This window comes from Pseudorasbora parva, chromosome 19 (genome assembly GCF_024679245.1).
Source record: "Pseudorasbora parva isolate DD20220531a chromosome 19, ASM2467924v1, whole genome shotgun sequence".
Lineage (NCBI taxonomy): Eukaryota > Metazoa > Chordata > Actinopteri > Cypriniformes > Gobionidae > Pseudorasbora > Pseudorasbora parva.
Genome location: NC_090190.1, coordinates 38,159,881 through 38,168,222, shown reverse-complemented (window position 1 = coordinate 38,168,222; position 8,342 = coordinate 38,159,881).

Here is an 8,342-nt window from a genome sequence, read left to right as displayed (position 1 = left end):
AGGGGTCCAATCATGAGGAATCATAATTCCTTAAATGTTTTGTGATGAAATAACTGTTCTTTGAAACCATACCGACAATTTCACAATTTCCTCCCCTGTTAAAAAATCATATACTTAAAAAAAACTGCAAAAATTACTCATTCTAACATCTGCAACCTATTAAGTATTACACAAATACAATGGTTACACATTTACATTTAGGTGTTCAGAAAGTCAAACGTTAGTTCACAATCACAATGAAATGTGAAAAAACTAATATAGATGCTAATAATCCAAAATAACAGCCAGTTATAATGTAATAAGTGAAAGTTTGATAAACCTTGTGTGCGTGCTCTGAATAGCCTTCTGAAGGATCAAAACATTGGAAAAGTGGTGTGTGCAAGGTGTTACCTCCTTGGTTTGTTTCTTAATGTCAAAGAGAGGGTGGAAAATATTAATCAAAAACTTAATTATTACTGTTTTGGCTCAAAGTACTAAGTAAGTGCCATTCATGCACTCTATTGCCATAAACTACATCATAATTCATATTCTTAGACAGTTATGTGTTAAACCCTAAAGCATAATAAAGCATAGTAAAATTATTTAATAAATGACCATGCACAAAGTCAAAGAATGTCTGGCAATCTGTCTGGCAATCTGATGGACGAGTTTGGGTTTGGCGGTTGCCAGGAGAACAGTACTTGCCTGTCTGTATTGTGCCAAGTGTAAAGTTTGGTGGAGGGGGTGTTATGATGTGGGGTTGTTTTTCAGGAATTGGGCTTGGCCCCTTAGTTCCAGTGAAAGGAACACTTAAAACTAAAGGTACAGTATCTGACTACAAAACAATTTTGACTTCTTGATGCATTAGTCTGACAGTTTTTAAGGTGCAGAACAAACGTGGTGTTTTTGTACTGATTTCACTCTGGGGCAGAAGAACAGAGTGACAAGTACCAGCAAGAACGAAATAGAAAGAGATCAAATTCGGCTCAGTGCTCTTTGTAGAAGAGAGGTTTAGTGATGAAAGAAAGTATGAAGAGCAGAGCGAAGAAGGAAAAAAAGGCGTGTGTGTGTGTGTGTGTGTGTGTGTGTGTGTGTGTGTGTGTGTGTGTGTGTGTGTGTGTGTGTGTGTGTGTGTGTGTGTGTGTGTGTGTGTGTGTGTGTGTGAGTGTGTGTGTGTTGTATTCCAGACATGTAGGGTGTCTAGCACTGGAAATGGAACTGTCAACACCCTAGCACGCATCATCACTCACATCACACACACACACACACACACACACACACACACACACACACACACACACACACACACACACACACACACACACACACACACACACACACACACACACACACACACACACACACACACACACACACATGCCCTCATTGCAACGGCATGAAACTTCTAGAAAAAAAATTGGGACAGAGAGGGGGTGTCCAAACAAATCTATTCCAGCTCTCCAATCATTTTTTGCAAGAATTATTAACTAACTAATATCATGATTATTCATCAACATGCAGTAGGTTATCTCAGGGTCACCAGGAAATGTAATGTGTAATGTGATATTTTATTTTGCTTTAGGATATCTGACAAGAAAAAATAGAGCACATTCTTGATTCTATCCTTTGGGAATTGGTTGAATTGTAAAACGTGGGCAGGTGGTTGTAGAGGAAGGGATGAAAAATAAGAAAGATTGGTTTCATGTTGATAAAATGAAGTCTATTTTGATTCATGTCAGTTTCAAAGCTTTTATATTTGGTGTATGAATTCTACAGCATTTGATGAGTGTAGGTCTGAGGGAAACACAGGCAACATGTTTATGGCGAAGAGGTTCAGAAAATGGGGTCAAACCAAACCAGCAACAAACAGCGAAAGATATTCACGTGCTGCGAGACACAACAGAGACGTCTTAACAAACAAACACACAGGAAGTGTGTGATATAAGCACAGAAAGAGGTCAAACAATTTTCATCCTTTTAGTTTTATCACCCTATCTATCAAGATCATTCAGCCTTTCACATGACAAAAACAAGACATTATTCAACAAGGAGAAATTTATGTCAAGAATTTGAAGAACAAACTAGCTAAATGATTAGTTCACACACCAGACCCACAAACACCTTGTTGGTCCACTAGTAAAATATAAACCATCCACCATCAAGACCAGTATAAACCAGCCAGGACCAGTGTTGAAATGCTGCTCTACGCTAGTCTTTTCTATAGGGTAATCTTTTCTCATAGATGGTATGACATGTCAAAAGGTGTCCTGCCGTGTGACATGCAATTTTAATTGATTTGTCATACAAGCAGTGTAAATGAATTAATTAACTAAAATGCTGCATGTGATATTAATACTTTTTATAATGCATTTATTACACTCAACACTCTCAGAAAAAAAGGTACAGTGCTGTCACTGGGGCGGTACCCTAGGTAAAAAAGTAAAAAGGTACATCTTTGTACCTTACTTAGCCCTAAATGGTGCATATTAGTACCTTAAGAGTGCATATTAGTACCTTAAAGGTATATAGTAGTACCTTTAAGGTACATATTAGTACCTTTTCAGTTTTGTACCTTAGGGTGACAGCATTGTACCTTTTTTTCTGACAGTGAAGGAACTGCATAAAACGCCTAATAATGGTGAAATGGTCAGCACATTTAAAAATATATAATTTGCCTTTAAAAATAAATAATGTGTTGGCTCAACAACAAAAAAAGAAAACAAAACAAAATGCTTGAGTTGGCTCTCAAGCACAATGCGGTCTTGCCGAGCACACACTAAAAAAGGATGACGAAGAAGATGTAAGTAGATGAAGAAGAATGAATGTAGAGCTGCTGGTCTTTTTGGTGTCTGAACACAAAGAACTTTATGACAAACGCCACAGCAACTACAAAAATCTTGATAAGAGGGAGTTGTTATGGAGAAGAATTGCAGATCAAATAGGATTCGATGGTGAGTTTCCATCTGAATCAAATCAAAAGCTCCATCTACCACAGTATCAGGGAGTGAATCTGCATGTTCACGCTGCACTTCGCCAGTGAAAATGGCTTGGGTATACACAAATATGCGTCAAAAACGTTACATCAGTTGGTTAGTTAGACTCTTTTGAAGCGTTGACAATACATTTTGGTCCAAAAATAACAAAAAAATACGACTTTATTCAGCATTGTCTTCTCTTCCGCGTTTGTTTTCAAACCTCAAATAAAGATTCAAACAGTCGTGAATCAGCAGATTGATTCGTGATTCATATCGCCAATGTCACGTGATTTCAGTAGTTTGCCAGTTTCATGGCCGTTTGATTCTTTATTTGAGGAACACGGAAGAGAAGACAATGCTGAATAAAGTCATATTTTTTGTTATTTTTGGACCAAAATGCATTGTCGACGCTTCAAAAGAGTCTAAACTAATGTCACATATGGACTACCTTGATGTTTTCATTCCCTTCTGGACGTGGACAGCAAGTGGGCATACACTTACATTCAAAAAGGACCGAAAGGCCTCGGACTAAAATATCTAAAATATCTTAAACTGTGTTCCGAGGATGAACGGAGTCATTAATAAAAGAAATTTCATTTTTGGGTGAACTAACCCTTTAACACATACGTTTGAGTTTAAATTGCAAACTTAAATTAAGTTGATGAATAATGTCAACGGAACTCTACAAAATAATGTTTGCAACTTAAATTGTTTAATTAAAATAATACATTTTAAAGGGATAGTTTACTTTGAAATTAAATTTTGATATGTTTTAGCTTACCTCATGGGCATCCGAGATGTAGGAGTATTTGTTTCCCCAGTAGTTTCAATTTTGATCATTTTAGGTCAAACCGTTCTTGTCTGTGCCTCACATAATGCAGGTCTATGGTCACCACCTCAAAGAGCATACACAGAGAAGTCCAAATTAAACAATCCCCCATCGTACACTGATGGCCTAAGACACGAAACCAGCGGTTTGTGTGAGAAAACGAACAGTATTTATATCGTTTTTACCTCTTGTTCACCACAGGAAACACGCACTCGTGCCCTCGGATCAGTCGGACGTAGTGGTGTACAAGAGGTAAAAACTATATAAATACTGTTCGTTTTCTCACACGTTTTCTCGCTCTTTTCGTGTCTTAGGCCATCAGTGTGTACTTACGATGGGGGATTGTTTAATTTGGACTTCTCTGTGTATGCTCTTTGAGGTGGTGACCATAGACCTGCATTATGTGAGGCACAGACATGAACGGTTTGACCTAAAATGATCAAAATTGAAACTACTGGGGAAACAAATACTCCTACATCTCAGATGCCCATGAGGTAAGCTAAAACATATCAAAATTTAATTTCAAAGTGAACTATCCCTTTAACTTTGTTGTGGTAACAGTCCCCTGAATTGCTTTTTAGAGTGTTATGCATATACATTTTAAAATAAAATCTGTACCGTTTTAACAGATTGCAATATATCTTTTGAAAAATACAGCTGAAAGGGGAGCTGTGTATATATAAAAATTGCATTTTCATAATCAGCATTCCAATTATAACAAGCAAAGTCTTTTCTTTCAAAAAGAGAGAAGCAAATGATCCATTCATCAGTAAAAACCAAGGAAACAACTGATGATTTACGCACTGCAGGACGTCCTACATAGGACTTATCTAAAGGTACGATCTTCAAAGGCGACATACTGGTTTGTTGGCGGGGGTCTTTCCGTGGTGTTTTTGCTGAGGTGATAACTCTTATAAAAAAGCCCCTCCACCCCAAACGGTAGAGGTTTCGTAGCTCTTTATTTCGTTCCCTTGGCCTTCACATGCCCTGGATTGCCACACAATGCTCCGTAGCTACAGGGTCAACAAAGGTCAGCCTGATTATAAAGGACCTGGAGAGACATACAGAGAGAGAATGAGAGGGGCTGTCAAGACTTTGCTGATGCCACAGGAAGCTCTGCTGATTACTTGTGTTGATGGATTGGATGGGCGGCTCCTTCACAGTATCCTGAAGGACCTGGGCTGCTTGAACAATGCTTTCAGGTTCAATCTCAAGTAGGAAAGTTACTGAGAACCAAGTTAAATCATCATTGTGCCCTTGACCACAGCAGTTAGCCTAGATTTACTCCTGAGAGACCTGCCCTAAATGAAAATGTTTGTGTTCAGATGCAATTTTTTTACTGCTCAGGACACATAAGTGAGTTTTCTATTACGTTTCATTGAAGTATCAACTGTCTCATATGCTTCTCCTAAAGGGTTAGTATAAGAAATTGGTGTGATTTTCTCTCACAAATTACATTTCACAAAATATTTGTAAAGAAAAGGTAAGCATAACAACAAATTAATTAGGACATTTTCAAGTAGAAAGATTGAAATAACATTTTCTTGTTAATTACTATTACTATAATGGCCTTGGAAGAATTTGATGAGAAATGTTTCAGCTCATTATATTTTTAATGCACTTATTGTAAAATCTAAAGGCAGAATGTAAAACATTGTTAAGATCTCTTCTGAAACTCCAGAGGAGACGCATGTGATTATTTCTGGGAATCTTTTTCTGAGTAAGAAAGAGAAAGAAAGAGTCTTGCTTTTTCAGATATTACTTTTCTTGTAGTTTGTAATAGAGCTGTTTGTGAATATAAAAGTTAAGGAAAGTTGTAACAAATGAAGTTGTTGTCAAAGAAAGAACGATTCTGACCTGCCTGAAATGAATCGTCATAATTCCACTCTTACTTTCTGCACAAACTTATGTAGGTTTGTAATACATTTGCATAACGCCCACATATGGTTTAATTGGCTGCCTGTGAACAACATCTCCTTTGCCCCGCCCTCAAACACTTTAGTTGTAGCTGAGGCCTGGAAGAGTTTGGTTCATGCTGTAAACTTGTCAACATGTTGAGAAGACGCTGTTTTCTGTGCTGTGAAAGCAAATTTAATTTGCTGCACTTCCAAAGGATGAGGATGAGGCTGGAATTAATACGATAAATCCAAAATCATTGTTAGTGTTCATATCACTGTGCATCCAAGTGTTGAGATAGACCTAGAGCTGAAATTAAGATATGGTAATAGGAGTTTAATTTCTGAAACGCTGTAGGTGGTTTGCCAATCAGATCAGACTGTTCCATCTGACCAATCAGAGCAAAGGAGCTTTTGCTAGTTTAAAGACAGGAAAAATGGTAGGCGCATGGTCTAAAAGTGTTGTACCTAGTTTCTTAACGAGTCATGGGTGTGTTTTGGGCATAATGTGCAATAAATCAATAAGTGTGTCATCTCCCATTCCCTTTAAAAGCCAGTTGCACTCACACATTGGCGGAATATAGTACCCGCCATGTGTGTATTGCCATGCAGGATTGGTTAAATGAGATCCTCAAAATAGCAAAACGCCAACAATGGGCCTAAACACACTTGGTTTTCAGACCAGCACGCCTTTGGGCGTACAGGTGGGCACGAGTCCCTTTGCCATTTAAACAATCTGGGCGCTGGATGTGAAAATGATAACTACATCAGGCTGAAACTAGAAAAAAAAAACATTGTACGGAGTAGCGTAAGCTTAGTTGAGAGTAGAATAAATAGAGCTGGGCTTATGCATTTGCAAGCATATGTGCACAGTATACTTCTTTTGACTCGTACACATACACAGACGTTCGATGCATGCACAGTTTTGAGCAATCTCTCGCCATGAGTTACAACCCGTGTGAATACTCCACAAAAAAAATAAAAAAATTTTTTAATCATATGTGCAACCTGGGCTTAATCTTCTGATGATGAAATCAGCTTCTTTTGCTCTATCCTCTGGACTTCCGCGTTCGTCAATATGTGTTGAGTCACAGGTCACTCTTCAGCCGGAACTAGACTCGCATACAGAAGCCAGTGATTCTAGTTTATAAAGTTATAAATATGGATATTTTTCTTCAAAAACTCACTTCAGAATGGCCTTTATTAACCCACTGGAGCCGCATAGATTACTCTTATGATGCACTTTTTTGGGCTTCAATGCAATTAACTTCCATTGTCATATAATTTTAATATAACTCGGATTGTGTTTGAAAGAAGAAAGTCATATAAACCTATGGCTTGAGGGTGAGTAAATTATGGAATCATTTTCATTTTTAAGTGAACTAACCCTTTAAAATAGCATAATAGGGACACTTTAAGCAAAAGGTTACATTTATTTTTAACTTGATCTCATAAGAGCTCTCTTTTGTGATTTTTATTCTCCGAAGTTAGTGCACTATTACATGAAATACTTCTACATTTCATCCAAACGTCCTGCCTATAATACAAAGACACACACAGTACAAAGAGGGCCAATCTTCAGCACTGCTGTGCACATGCAGTTCACAGACAAACTCCTCTTGGTAAAGGATACATTTGCTACACACTTGGTGGTGCCTCAGGAGTCAAACAGAATGATCCCATTATGCTAACCCATATTGAGAGTTTTTATTGTGTAGCCCAGCTGTTAAACACAAAAATAGTTTGAGCATCGCCCACCATCAACGGCCTGCAACCAACTAGAACCTTGAGTTCAGAGCAGCCACAAATCGCTTGGCCTTGGAAGCCAACGTTATGGCAACGGCTCAGAGTTAGCTAAAACTAATAACTTCAGTCTTCAAAAGAACAGAAAACGAACGACTTTTAGTCATACAATCCTACTGAAAGAGCTCTGTGGCTGAGAGCAGACTGCTGATTTAGTCATGTACCTTTTCTATAACAACAACCGAGGGACTGTTCCTCAAACAGCTGAGGTAAAGCTCTCGACAAAACAAATACAAAGAAATATGCCACAATTAACAACTACATTTTAGATTTTAAAACAAATGTTAGAGGCCAGCTTATGGAAAAGCTTTGATTCGTCATGTGTCTTTCTCTTTACCACCTGTTTTTAAGGTGGTTGACTGTAGATTATTAACATTTTGGTTAATGATATACATTTTTAAAAGTAAATTTAAGGTCAAGTTAAAAAGTTGCCATTGTATTTTTTACTGTAAAGTTCTGGCAATCACAGATGTCTATTTGTTTACCATAAATTATGACTACAGTACATAATATTCAACTTGTTATAACTAAAGTTTACTTAAATCGGGGGTTTGTTCAAATCACTAACCTAATTGTGAGCAACAGTTATAGTAACACTTTAATAAAAAATAAAAAAGTTATCTGCGGTGTACTTAGTCTTGTTATAGTGAGAAAATGAGGAAGCATTTTAAAGGATGTTTGTGAAGGAAACAGGTGCACAAAAACACAGTCTCGCACTGCGTGTCACTGAGAGCTCCTTCTAACTAAGTCCCAGCTGCCACTAATGTGTGACAAATACTTGTTTTGAGATCTATGATTGTAGATATGATTGTGGCCCTGGAACAAAGAGCGGGGCTCTGAGTCAGGATCTACTCATGAGAC